At 34.9% G+C, this 14,622-nt stretch overlaps 1 protein-coding gene across 1 annotated transcript in view; it reads left to right on the top strand.

The window, feature by feature from the left end:
• The first annotated feature begins 7,715 nt into the window (after nt 1-7,715).
• The window catches only part of LOC132159375 (NACHT, LRR and PYD domains-containing protein 3-like), a 40,898-nt gene continuing 33,991 nt past the window's right edge, over nt 7,716-14,622 (top strand). Inside the window, exon 1 of the mRNA XM_059568877.1 lies at nt 7,716-7,839. The gene's annotated coding sequence lies outside the window, so the exon portion shown is untranslated. The remainder of the gene's footprint in view (nt 7,840-14,622) is intronic.

Here is a 14,622-nt window from a genome sequence, read left to right as displayed (position 1 = left end):
GTGATGATGATGTCACACACCGGTCGGTCTGATGGTGATGATGATGTCACACACCGGTCGGTCTGATGGTGATGATGATGTCACACACCGGTCGGTCTGATGGTGATGATGATGTCCCACAACGGTCGGTCTGATGGTGATGATGATGTCACACACCGGTCGGTCTGATGGTGATGATGATGTCACACACCGGTCGGTCTGATGGTGATGATGATGTCCCACAACGGTCGGTCTGATGGTGATGATGATGTCCCACACCGGTCGGTCTGATGGTGATGATGATGTCACACACCGGTCGGTCTGATGGTGATGATGATGTCACACACCGGTCGGTCTGATGGTGATGATGATGTCACACACCGGTCGGTCTGATGGTGATGATGATGTCACAAACCGGTCGGTCTGATGGTGATGATGATGTCACACACCGGTCGGTCTGATGTGATGATGATGTCCCACAACGGTCGGTCTGATGGTGATGATGATGATGATGTCACACACCGGTCGATCTGATGGTGATGATGATGTCACACACCGGTCGGTCTGATGGTGATGATGATGTCACACACCGGTCGGTCTGATGGTGATGATGATGTCACACACCGGTCGGTCTGATGGTGATGATGATGTCACACACCGAACAAGCCTAATGATTCAATGAACCATTCATAAAGAACCATTTACTTCACTCCTGAATGAATCAGCCATTTATACAAACCAAATGAATGAATAAATGACTCGATGACTTAATCATTAAGACATTACCTCCACCTACGCAGTTTTAGTTTATTATTTAGGGTATTATTTCGTTAAAGAAATAATTTCATATTTTCATAGTAATAATAATAAAATTAAGAAAATAAATGATTAATGTTATAGTTCACCCTGCAAAAAATGACAATTCGATCACCATTTTCTCACATGGTCCAAAAGAGCATAATCAAACAAAATATTTCTTGCTGAACCTACTTTTTGTAATGCCTGATGCTTTACACAACAACGACTTTAAATTATCTTTTGTGAGTAATTTCTCCAAATTTGATGTGTGATTAATTCGATAAATTAATCACCACATCATGTAATTAATTAGATTAATATATATATATATATATATATATATATATATATATATATATATATATATATATATATATATATATATATATATATATATATATATATATATATATATATATATATTGCTTACCAGCCCTAGAATAAATCTGAGTCTGTGTCTGAAAGCCACAATGAGTGATGGCACACTTATTGAACTCAAAATGGAATTTGAAGTGAAACAGCTTAATTGTTTACTTTTATTGTTTGCAGTGCAAAACTAATGATTGATTAGTAGTTGGCTAATGAAGATGATACAGTAACCAAACAGATTTTTTTCCAGATGTGTACAAGAAAGAAAAGTCAAAAGTTGTCACGGTGAATAAAGTTCAAGACTTCAAGACTTTTCAAGAGATTCAGATCAACTCATAGATAGTTCCTTCCCAAAAGAACATCATCTAATTGTTTCATTCTTGTTTCTCAATTTGCTTCATAATATAATCTCTCATTATGCTTCATAATTTCAAGTTAGATTTTTTTTTTTTTTACTCCATTTATGAAAAAGTGGACTTTTTAGTCGTGTGGACAACAAAGTGACCTGAAGAAGAGTCCATTTTAGTTTTAGGAAAGACATTGATCAGGTATTTGTGTTTAATTGTTAATCTTATAATCTTATAAATGCTCGACCATTTGTGATGCACTGGGTTGGTCGTAAATCAATAATCTTCTCACAAATTTTCAAGTAATCATGTATTTTATCAACTTATATTGACCATTTTTAATGTCTAATGATGCTACTTGCGACAATAGTTTAATCAGTATTATTATTAATTTAATAATTTGGGGTTTATCTGAAAGCCATTACCTGATATGATTGCTTTTTAGACTTTTTTATGTTTTAAATGTCTTGACAGATAAAGCCTTACTGCCTGACACAGATGAGACCCAGGTCTGATTGTGATGGTGCAGAAAAGTTGTACATTTACTTATACATTTCAAATATGCACATGAGTAATCATAACCAAAGCTGAGAAATTAAGTTTTAATGAATATAATCAAGACACTTGAAAAATACTTTACGGTTACATTTTATATATATATATATATATATATATATATATAAAAAACAATGCATTATTTGATTGATTACACCTCCTTGAGCCATTAATATGTACCATAAAGAAAATTACCAGTAAAACTGAAAACTGATAAAAAAAAATTGTTACCAAAAAAATGTATTTGACACATGAATTTTTCCTGACACAGCTTAACTCTTGAGTTCTTGTCATATTTTATTACAATTTTCCTAAACTATACCAAATAAACTGTGATAATGTGAGAAATGCTAAAGGTGTCTGAATAAATTTAGGTTTGACTGTATGTTGGCGTATATAAAACCTTAACATTTTAATACATTTTTAAAAATGATATTAAATGAAATTGTAAGAACTTTAATTTTTGGCAAAGTTCTGCACAACAAAAGTATATTAAGATACAACATGGACAAATACGATATTCCTTAATAATGTTTAAATAAATTAATTATTATAAAGAATAATATTATTGGTGTTAATATAATTTTGAAGTACATCGTACAATGCTAATATATTTCTGTCATAATTTCAATTTAAATCAAACTTTTATTTTGACGGGTTGTAGCGGACCTTTGAGTTGCAGAATGGATTTTACAATGGATTTTCTTCAATAAAACTAGGAAATCTTTAAGTTTTCTCTCAGCCCTGCTGATGTGCATGATTGTGTAGACATTTAAAACACTATTAGCATCATGCAAACTTCAGTGTGTAGGAAATAAAACGGCACCATTCAGACACATGCAGAAACAAGCAGATTATTTATATAGCAGTCTCTTTGTGCTTTAATACTCACAGACACATATCTGCTTTTGCTTTATCTATACATCAGATATTTAGCATACATATTTACAGATGTATGAGCATCCATACATGCACGATTTGTGACATCTTCGTTATACTGTAAATTCCATTTTCATGACTACAGATTATTTAATTTTCTTTGACTTGATAAACGTGATGATAATTAACTATATACTATCATGTAGTTTTATCTCCTACAAGCCAGTCTGTTAAATGATTGACAGATTTTAAACTGAGACCTAAAAGGGTTTTGTTATCTTGTGGCTCCCTCTGGTGGACAACTTTAGTACTATTGCCTACATTTTCGTTCCTGTTGAGATTAATTATACATAAAAATGATAAAAATGTTGTGTAGAAATTGCCTGGTTTCACTGTTACACCAGGGTTCACTTTTATATCCTTTATTTTCACATTTCTCTGTTTTTACTGTCAGATTCAGATCAGTTTCTCCCAAAAGAACATCATCTTAATATTTTCTTGTATATTATAGTGCTTCATAATCCATGTTATTATGCTTTATGATTTTGTTTTACTTATAATTTGTTTAACTCTCAAGTTTAATAACTTTCTTATTTATATTTATAAAAGTGTACTTTTTTGGTAAATGTATAATGTAGCTTTGCAACAGTGCATTTGTTTGCTTCTCTTCTCTTTTCAAGTGGTGTATTAAATCATGTATTAAACTCATTTTATCACACACTTTTATCGTCCAGTTTTATTGTCTAGTCTACTTTATGCAACTGATGATAATATTGGGTATTTCTGAAAGTCATGAGCTACTATGCTTGCTGTTTTAGCTTGATTCTTGTAAATGTTACAGATGTTCTTTCCTTGCGACTGCGAGCGCCATTTGGCGTGTTTTGATAGGCAAAATTCCAATCTTTTTAATTGGCAAGTTAAGTAATAACACGAAGGACTTTTAATTCACAATTGCGTAAGCGTGGTAAACAAATATGCACAACATATTTATACATTTTGCATTTGTGTGAAAGCATATAACATATTTAAGGATAAGTTATAATTAACATATCTTGGGGCAAAAAAAACAAACAAACAAAAAAACTGTTTTGATAAGCCCTTATTCTCGCATCGCTGTCATTACGTCACCACTAGTATCCTTCCTTGTTCCTTCTGAGGTGAGTCCAGCAGTTGTGACATTTCGCTCATTTAAAGAGATAGTTCACTTTCAAATTAAATTTTGGTATGTTTTAGTAGTGCTGGGTGGTAAACCGGTTCATACCGAAAACCGGTGTATAGTTTCGTTACGATGTTAATTTTGAATATACCGCCATACCGGTGTATTTAATTACTCAGCGTTCAGAACGAACGTTATGCTGCGCCGCGGCCGCGCGACACTGTTTCAGACGGACCCTTTACAATGTTGCACTTCTAAGCAGCGACTGCGAGGCGCGGTGAGGGCAGTGTTCCCAACTTAGCAATTTTGTTGCTAGATTTAGCAACTTTTCAGACTACACTACCAACTTCTTTTCCAAAAAGCACCTAGCAACAAATTTAGCAATTTTTTACATTTATTTGGCACTTTTTAGCAACGTTTAATAAGTGACTTGAGTGATAAAAAAGGCTCATATTCTATTTTTCTGTCAGAGTCTATTTTTGCTGTGCTGCAGGCGCTGAATTAAAGTGAAAGCGCATTGTTCACGGGAAAAATGAACATGGATAGACATGGAAACGCAGTCACATCGGTTTTTGGCTAGGTTTAAAACAAGAAAAAGGGCACTTTTAGATAAACAAGGAAAACAATATATATGTTCACTTCTATGGAACCATGTTCAGCAGCATCAGTGCCACCCTGTGCTGTTCAGGACCAGGGATAGCTCCTCCAACACAGGTGTGCACTGTTTCTCCTCTGACAGAGAGCCTCAGCTGAGACACTTGGTACACAGCAACCTACAAAGGGCTCCAACATAATGAGAAAACAAGACACAGATGATAAAAAAGTATTGAGCACTGTGAATTAGAGATTCATATTATATTTATAACAATCACAGTTGATGTTCAAATTGTATTTTAGGGCAGTTTTTGAAGACAGAAAAACAAGAAATGTTGTGACAACCTGGACAGAAGTGTGAATTGACCATAATATTGTATGTTAGGTGTAAGATTCGTTAAACCTTGTTTGCTAGAATACATCTAATTAAGTACACAATACTCCCACATTTGCTCGTTCCTGCAGAGTTTTGCTTCAACCCCAATCTGACACAACTGAACAAACTAGTCAAGCTCTTACTAGTCACACTAGAAACTTTGCGTTTGGTGTGTTGAGGCACGTTGGATCTGAACTCTGCAGGACACTGGCCCTCCAGGACTGAATTTGGGAACCCTGTCCTAATAGAAAGATAGAGTCAGGTGTGTTTGATGAAGGTTGGAGCTAAACTCTGCTGGAAAGTGTATCTCTAGGGCCAGAGTTGAGAACCCCTGATTTAGACAATTTACTTCTTTACAACCTTGTTTCTTTTCGGTGTTGCACTGAATTCTGTGACTCTGTAGACACTGCATTGAGCTAAGATCTAAGCTAAGAGCTAAGCAGCACTAAAGTCATTAAATCTGCTGGGTCACAGATTCGATAACCGAATGAATCAGCACCGTATGAATGGTTTACTAACTCATGAAGACAGTCCCTCGCTGTCACTTACTGACATACACTGCAATGAAAGCACTGATATTTAATCAGGTTGTTACGTCCCAGGTTATAATTGTGTTTTGGGTATGATGTTGTTGCTCCCTCCCCTTCTTTCTCTTTCCATCTTTACTTTCTATTTCAGCAGGGTGACGCGGGAACGGGAGTTGTCGAATTCTGTCAATCAAGGAAAAAGTGACGACAACGCGAGGCTTCACTAATGAGGACGCGCCATATGATTAAAGGGTGCAGCCTTTAATCAGCCTTTAATCATATGGTTCTTCTCTCTAAGGTGTTCACCGTTTCCGTTACCTGGTTGTCAAACCAATGTGAGTAAACGGGGAAAGGGAAAAGAACAGGTAAGATATCACGGAATATTCATGTGCCACACTGAGGTTGTCAATTTTGTATAGGACACTAGTTTAGTGACTCGTGCCGCTTGATTGTATGTTTTCTTGGCTGGTAGTTAGCGTAGTTTATTTAGGGCGTCTTTGACGCTGAAGATTTTTCTTTTCTTTTATATAGGGGTTTGTTTGTGAATATTGATGGTTGAGTTAGATTAGAAGGTTTTTTGTTTATAGCAAGATTGGTTTTGTTTCATTTCTTTCTTTGTTTTGGCACGGTTTTGTTCTTCTCCCTTTTCCCCGTTCTTTTGTAAATCTCTATTTTTGTTTGATTATAAAGTGTATATAATTTGTAAAGTTATGTAAATAATAATCTGGGTTCATGTTTTGCCTGATCACTGTAATAAATAGACACTTTGCCGAGTTTAGGACAGGTTGTGTGTTGTTGGTTTTTTTCCAGTACACGTTCAGTGTTTTAATGTTGCACCCCTTTATTTTTCACCTAGACTTTAAAAAGGGTGTTTAACACAGGTACACAGATATTATAAAATATTATTTATTGAACAATAATAGCCATTATAAACTCTTTATTATATATTATTTAAACAAGTTCTAAATTCGATGCCATATACCTGTAATTTGTGTTGAAAAACAAAATCCTTATAATATAAACATTACGTTAAGTGAAAACAAGTAAAAAGACTGCAATATGATTATTGTTATAACTGCAATAAAATAATTTTTAACTAGTTGAAATTAAATGCTGCTTTTTCTCTGTTAAAATGTCTATGCATTGAAATTTATTGGACTTTGTTAATGTGCTCCTATTCAAATTTGGCAGTCATTGCATAGTTTTCATGTGTTGTACTTTAATTGAAATTATGTTTTATTTGGTATATATTTATGCTTTTGGCTTGTTTTTATTTGTGTGAACTACCCATATTATATTAGGCTACTTTTCATATTTTGTGAATAAATACGATGAGTGACTAAATTTGTGTGTATTATAAATTAATAAGCCTTCATATGTTAACATAGGCTTATAAAATGGAAAATATCCAGAGGTCAGCAACGCTACAAGTAAGGCGAAATGTAAATAAGGACTGGTAATAAGATGAATATTCATATTTAATACTGTTAAGAAAACATTTTGATTGGAGCATGTAAATAACCAGTTTTGGGGTGGTAAGTACCTTTTTTTATGAACGTGATAAAAAAAACGTTTTTAAAACACTGAAAATGTAGTCAAAAAACAAACAAACAAAAACATTTGTATTAAATACGTTGCAAAATGTTCTTACATAAATCTGTCACAAGACAGTCTTTGAAGCTGAGGTAGAAGATTGTATTTGTTTTAAACTTAATTATTTTCTATAGTATGTGTTCAGTTATAATTCTGTGGCTAAAACCACCATCAAAATGTTTGTCTAATCCGTAACAAGACACACTAAACAACTGGTTTTCAAATTCAAGTCAAAACTTTGGCAGCTTTATCTTAATTGTTGAAAAAAAAGAAACATGTTACGACCTGTTCACAACGTGGAAAAAAAAGTGTTGTGTTTGCAGGTAATTACGTCTTTTATCAAGCCTGATTGGGGTGAATGCGCGTCTCAAAGAAAGATGCAGATGATCAGTACCGACTTGTGAATTTATTGTGTGCAGCTTCCATTTGAGAGACACCGATAGATAAGATTTAAAGAACGGAAAAAAGGCTCTGAATCAGGAGTCGATATTTGATGGAATCGATTCCTTTGGATTCGACTCTCGATTCCCAGCGCCCCGGAGGTCCCCACATTCCCACGGTCCCACATTCCCCAGCCCTGCAGCGAGGACACTGCGCAGACAGCAAGAGAGAAAGCGGAGCTCGTTGGATTTAATCCATTTTATGTCCTAGAAAACATTTGTACAGGTAGGTTATAACTTTAGCACAACACTCGCGGACATTGTTTTTATATTTAATACATATATTTTATATATATTTTTAATTAATTGCTGACAAACTGGGGGCCACGCCTAAAGTACAGAATTTTTTTTTAAAAAGGGGCTGTTGAAAACGAATGTTTCTTTAGGCTTTCCGTGTTTTCGCTTCTGTTTTATGCTGTTGTTTTTGACCGTAATAAAGTTGGTTCGAGGTTTTACATTTGTCAGAGATCCAGCCTCGAAAATCTTCAACAGTACTTTAACGAGTAAGCACAATTACAAGAAACATACTGTGTTATAACTGTTTTTAAATGTTGAATAGATCGCAATGTTTAATTTGTTTTAATCTGCCATAAAGTATTAAAACTGATAGACCAGGATAGGGACCGTCTGCAAAGTGCAAAACCAAGAGCAAAAAGCACATTTATTCCATGTAAATACTTCACTTGTGAAATGTATAAAAAATATCTCCGTTCTAAGGGGTCTGTCTTATTACTGGTCCACACAAGAAAATTTAGATGTCGGTTTTACTTTTGTTCACAGAACTAAAGCACAGCATAAGCTTTTGGAAATGGAACAATTGAGAAAAGACTTGCAAAGTATTACAAAGATTGTGCAGTTTACCGCCCCCTATAACAAGATATTGCACTTTTCTTGACCAAGTTTGATATTTCGAAGTTTAAATAAATTAATTCACAAGGCACACAGTTTGGTATGTAAACTTCAAAGGTTTTGTCTTGTTATTTGTTCAGAGAACAATATTTACAACCATATTTTACTAACATATGTAAATCAGGATGACTGCTATTGAAGATGAATCTATTCATTTCAATTCAATTCAAGTTTATTTGTATAGCGCTTTTTACGATACACAAGTACATTACAGAACAACTTTACAGAAAATGACGTTAATATTTAGTAGTAGCTTATAATTGGTGACTGTCAGTTTGTGCGCTTATTACAGGATTTTTCAGAAAAATTTATACAAGACATAGTCAGCCAGACGATGAACATTATTAACAGCAATTATTATATGATGCAGTCATATAACCTTAGGGACCATGATGGATTGTAGTGTGGTATAAGGCTAGTTAGGTACACAGGAGCTAAACCATTAAGGGGCCTTATAGGTAAGTAATGATAATTTGTAATTGATACGGAACTTAATAGGTAGTAAGTAGTGCTTGGCGGTTTGACCAAAAATTTATATCACGTTTTTTTTCAAAATTATACCAGTTTTCCGGTTTATGAGTTGTTGTTGTTTTTTTTTTTTTCATGCATAATCAGGTGTACAATGCATTTTCTGCTGGTTGATATTCCAAGACGTGCTTGCAGCTAAGATGCTGGAACAAATTGCTCGTGTTGCTGCCTTTGGCAACTATTTTAGCCCTACATCACTTGCATAAAATGGATGTTTGGTCGACGTCGGATTTTTGGAAACCAAAAAACCTCCAGACAACAGACCAGGCTCCTCTTTTTGGCTGTAACTCCTGTTTCACACATAATCTGCCTGCAGTGCATATGCAGTCCGCGGCACGGACTCATTGTGCTTTCACACAGGACGTGTTTGCAGTCCGCTACTCATCCGTGTCGGTTTAGTCCACAAACACAACATTTGTTCATTGTTTTGATTTCATATCATGTAAAAAAAAAAAGAAATATATATTTTTTTTTCAGCATTGTAAGTCTTTTATCACAGAACAGGAACAATCTTTCATATAGACATTAGTTTAAACTCAATAAATATAAACAACGCATTATTCATGCATTTTACTTCTAGGTTTGTATAATAAGCTGCTCAAACAAGCGGCAACACATTTAAACACAATAATTAGCCTACTTTTCTTGTTAAAATATTTAAAATTAAAACACCACAGACAGAAACAGTCTCATGCACTTTGCATTTAAATCTTTATCACAAGCAATCCCACGGGTCTTAATGAACTTTGTTTTTCTGCTTCCATAATAGTGAACATATATATTTTTTTCCTTGTTTATCTAAAAGTGCTCTTTTTCTTGTTTTAAACCTAGCCAAAAACCCATGTGACTGCGTTTCCATGTCAATCCATGTTCATTTTTCGCGCGAACAATGCGCTTTCACTTTAATTCAGCGCTTGCAGCACAGCAAAAATAGACTCAGTACGTTAACAATCGCTGCACTGCTGCAGATGACGCATCGCAACTTTGTGCAGCTGGAATCCGTTAATACGCACTGCAGACGGACTATGTGTGAAAAAGGCATTATAACGTAACCCCAGAGCACTGCTGTGTTTACCCTCACCACGCCTTGCAGTCGCTGCTTAGAAGTGCAATATTGTAAAGGGTCCGTTTGAAACAGTGTTGCGTGGCTGCGGCGCAGCATAACATTCATTCCGAACGGTACGACCTGTTATGGCGCTGGTATGGCGGTATATTAAAAATTAACATCGTAACGAAAATATACACCGGTTTTCGGTATGAACCGGTTTACCACCCAGCACTAGTAGCCAGTGCAGAGACTGTAAAATTGCGGTAATATGATCATATTTTCTTGACCTGGTAAGGACTCTAGCTGCTGCATTTTGTACTACCTGTAGCTTGTTTATTAAAGATGCAGGACAACCACCTAGAAGTGCATTACAATAGTCCAGTCTAGAGGTCATGAATGCATGAACTAGCTTTTCTGCATCAGAAACAGGTAACATGTTTCATAGCTTGGCAATGTTTCTAAGATGGAAGAATGCAGTTTTTGTAACATGGGAAATATGATTTTCAAAAGAGTTGCTGCAAAAGTTGCTGTCTAATATAACACCCAGATTTTTGACTGTAGAGGAAGTAACAGTACATCCGTCTTGTTGCAAATTGTAATCTACAAGATTCTGTGTACTGTTTTTTGGTCCAATAATTAATATCTCTGTCTTATCTCTGTCTCTGTCTCCGAATAGGAGAAAATTATTGGTCATCCAATCTTTTACATTTTTAACACACTCTGTTAGCTTAGATAATTTAGAGGTTTCATCTGGTCTCGTTGAGATATATAGCTGACTATCATCAGAATAACACTGGAAACTAATCCCTTATTTTCTAATAATATTACCAAAGTGGCAACATGTATATTGAAAATAGAAGGGGACCTAGGACGGATCCTTGTGGCACTCCATATTTTACTGATGATAAATGAGATGACACCCCATTTAAGTAAACAAAATGGTAGCGATCGGACAGGTAGGATCTAAACCATCTTACAGCCTGCCCTTGAATACCTGTATAGTTTTGTAATCGATCTATGAGTATGTCATGATCTATGGTGTCGAACGCAGCACTAAGATCAAGTAAAACTAGAAATGAGATGCAGCTAGAAATGAGAAAACTAGAAATGAGATGAAATTCTTCATACAGATCTTTTTTTTTGCAGGAAGGAGCTCAATTGGGCAGACACAACTTTTTCTAAAATTTCAGACATAAATGGAAGATTTGAAATAGGCCTATAATTTGCCATTACACTAGGATCTAGTTTTGGTTTCTTAATAAGAGGCATAATAACCACCAGCTTAAATGGTTTTGGGACGTGACCTAAAGATAACGACGAGTTAATAATATTGAGAAGCGGTTCTTCGGCTACGGGTAACAACTCTTTCAGTAATTTAGTGGGTACAGGATCTAATAAACATGTTGTTGGTTTAGATACAGTGATAAGTTTATTTAGCTCTTCCTGTCCTATATTTGTAAAGCACTGAAGAAGAAGAAGAAGAAGAAGAAGAAGTATATTCACATACACATACATATATTCATATGCACTTAAGATAATCATGCATGTGAACTGGTCCCCAAAGAAGCTATCTTAAGCTTATACTAGGGGGCCATGACAAGCCAGGGAAAAAGAAAAATGAGAATGAAAAAATGAAAAAAATGTGTGGCCTACATATAATACATTTTATACATCACATTCATACAACAAAAGGGAGGATATCCCTTTTAACAGATACAATTTTGTTTAACAGACTGCAGTTTATCTTTGGGTGCGATGATTGAAACTGAAGTGTTAGACGCTGTAGAATCTACATGTGTTATTGTATTTCTAATGTTATCTATTTTATCAGTGAAGAAATTCAAGTCATTACTATTTAACGTTGATGGAATATTTGAATCAGGTGGCGTCTGGTAATTTGTTAATTTAGCCACTGTGCTAAATAAAAACCTTGGATTGTTTTGGTTATTTTCTAAGAGTTTGTGGATATGCTCTGCCCTAGCAGTTTTTAGAGCCTGTCTATAGCTGGACATACTGTTTTTCCATGCAAATCTAAACACTTCCAAGTAAGTTTTTCTCCATTTGCGTTCAAGACTACGAGTTACTTTCTTTGAGAGAGTGAGTATTACTGTTATACCATGGCACAGTACGTTTTTTTCTCTAACCTTTTTCAATTTGATGGGGGCAACAGCTTCTAATGTATTAGAGAAAATAGTGCCCATGTTGCCAGTCATTTAATGTGTCTAATTAATGTGTAATTTTGGGTACAAATAGCAGTTCATATAAATCAGGCAGTTTTTTTTTTATTTGCGAATCTGTCTTTGGTGGCTGGAACAATAGTCCTGCCCAGACGGTAACGCTGAGACATATAGTTAATATCGGTGATACACAGCATGCACGATACAAGGAAATGGTCTGTAACATCATTCTTTTGCATGTCTGACAGTGTAACATTAAGCAGAAGTATTTGGAATGAGTTAAACCTGTATCCTGTTTTCTGGGTAACATTGAGAATATCACTATATATTGTTGCAACACCTCCGCCACGACCAGTCTGACGGGGCTCATGCTTATAACAGTAGTTTGGTGGAGTGGACTCATTTAGACCAAAATAATCATTTGGTTTTAGACAGGTTTCAGTCAAGCAGAGTATATCAAAACTTTTATCTTTGATCATTTCATTTACAATAACTGCTTTGGGTGTGAGTGATCTGATACTTATGAGCCCAAACTAATTTACTTTACGTTTTTCTTGTTTAATCACGATAAGATTTTTTCTAGATCCTACATTACATTTATATTTTGACCTCACTATTCGGTGAACAGACACAGTCTTGATAGATTAATTTTTAAAACATACAGTATTCCATTTCATCTTCAAAGGGTGTGTCTTGTTACTGGTTCACAGACGAACATTTATATGTTGGTTTTGTTCACAAAACTAGAAAACAGCACATGACATTGAAATGTCAACAAATACCTCAATCAATGTAAAGTAAATACGCTCTTCTATCTTAACTTCAATGGGTGTTTCTTGTAATTGGTTCCTAAACAAACATGTAGATGTTGGTTTTATTCACAGAACTATGAGACAACACATGATATTGAAATAATAAAAAAATACATCAATTAATTTCCTTTAAATGTACTCTTCTATCTCAATTTCTAAGGATGTGTCTTGAAACCTAAAAGAACATTTCAATGTTGATAACCTCAACAAAGCAGCATTTATTAAGCATAGAAATCAGAGCGTTCTCTTTTATTATTTATAATTAGGACTATATCATTTTACATTTAATGACACATTCAATCTAAACTGTGGAAGCTTAAATAATAAAATACTTCTAAAAAAAACCCACAAATGTTAACAATAATGTGAGTATAAGACATTAAAGGAATAGTTAACCCAAAAAATGTCTCATGTCATTTCAAATAAAATGAAGAGAGCGCGCCATACGTTTGAGATCAATTTACTTTGTTGACTTTCCTATCCCTCACGGAGACCGCTGAACACGCCTCTTTAAATGGTTTTGTGGTGTTCGTTGTTGTATTTTAAAACACAATTGCAATGTTTTCAACTGACATTGTGGCATTTAAAATAAAATTATCCCAAACGTAACTGTGGTGTGCGTGTGACAGTGCTGAATAATCGATAATAATAACCAATAATCGATTAATCGTTTGCATCCCTATTCCAAACCTGTATGAGTTGCTTCCTTATTTTGAACATATAAGAAGATATTTTGAAGATTGCTGGAAATGAAACAGTTGGTGGTGGTCTCCCATAGTATTTTTTTCCTACTATGGAAGTCAATGGGACCAATCTCAATTTTCTCTATTCCTCCCTGGATATTCCCCTTGCCAACTGTTGACCTTAGTAAACAACAGGAAATTATAGAAAATTCTAGTCAACTTCTGATACGGTATATAGTCCAGAAGTATTTTGAGAAAAATTTCCCAGAATCAGTGTTTTTATTTACAGATGGATCCAAAGATGGATCCTGACACAGAAAATGCAGGTGCAGATGTATATATTACAATGTGTGATTTATATATTAAGAAAAGAGTAACCAATCATGTGTCAGTATATGTGACAGAGCTATTGGTGATATTGCTGACCCTACAGTAGATAGAAGAGATGGAAGTAAATAAATAACTCTGTCATTGCATCTGATAGTTTTTCAGCACTTGAAAGTATAAGATCTGGCAGGTCATCAGTTAGGATGGATATTATCAATGAAATATTCTGCAGGATGTATGAAATTAAAGTTGAGGGCTCATCTAAACAATTCATTTTGGTTCCTGCTCATGTTGGTGTGGAGGGAAATGAGAAGGTGGATATTGTGGCCAAACCAACTTTAAGAATAAAGCAAGTAGATCTCAATATTTCATCAAGTAAAGCAGAAGATAAAGTATACGTTAGAACATGTACATAGTCAGTTTGGCAGGTTTATTGGGCAATAAAACAGGTAGACCAGTGGTTCCCAACCTTTTTCAACTCGCGGCCCACACAACCAAACACATATGTTTGCGTGGCCCACTGTA

The sequence above is a fragment of the Carassius carassius genome, chromosome 16 (assembly GCF_963082965.1).
Source record: "Carassius carassius chromosome 16, fCarCar2.1, whole genome shotgun sequence".
In the NCBI taxonomy this organism is placed as follows: Eukaryota; Metazoa; Chordata; class Actinopteri; order Cypriniformes; family Cyprinidae; genus Carassius; species Carassius carassius.
Note: the sequence above shows the minus strand (reverse complement) of the source record. Positions and strands in the feature narration are given on the sequence as shown.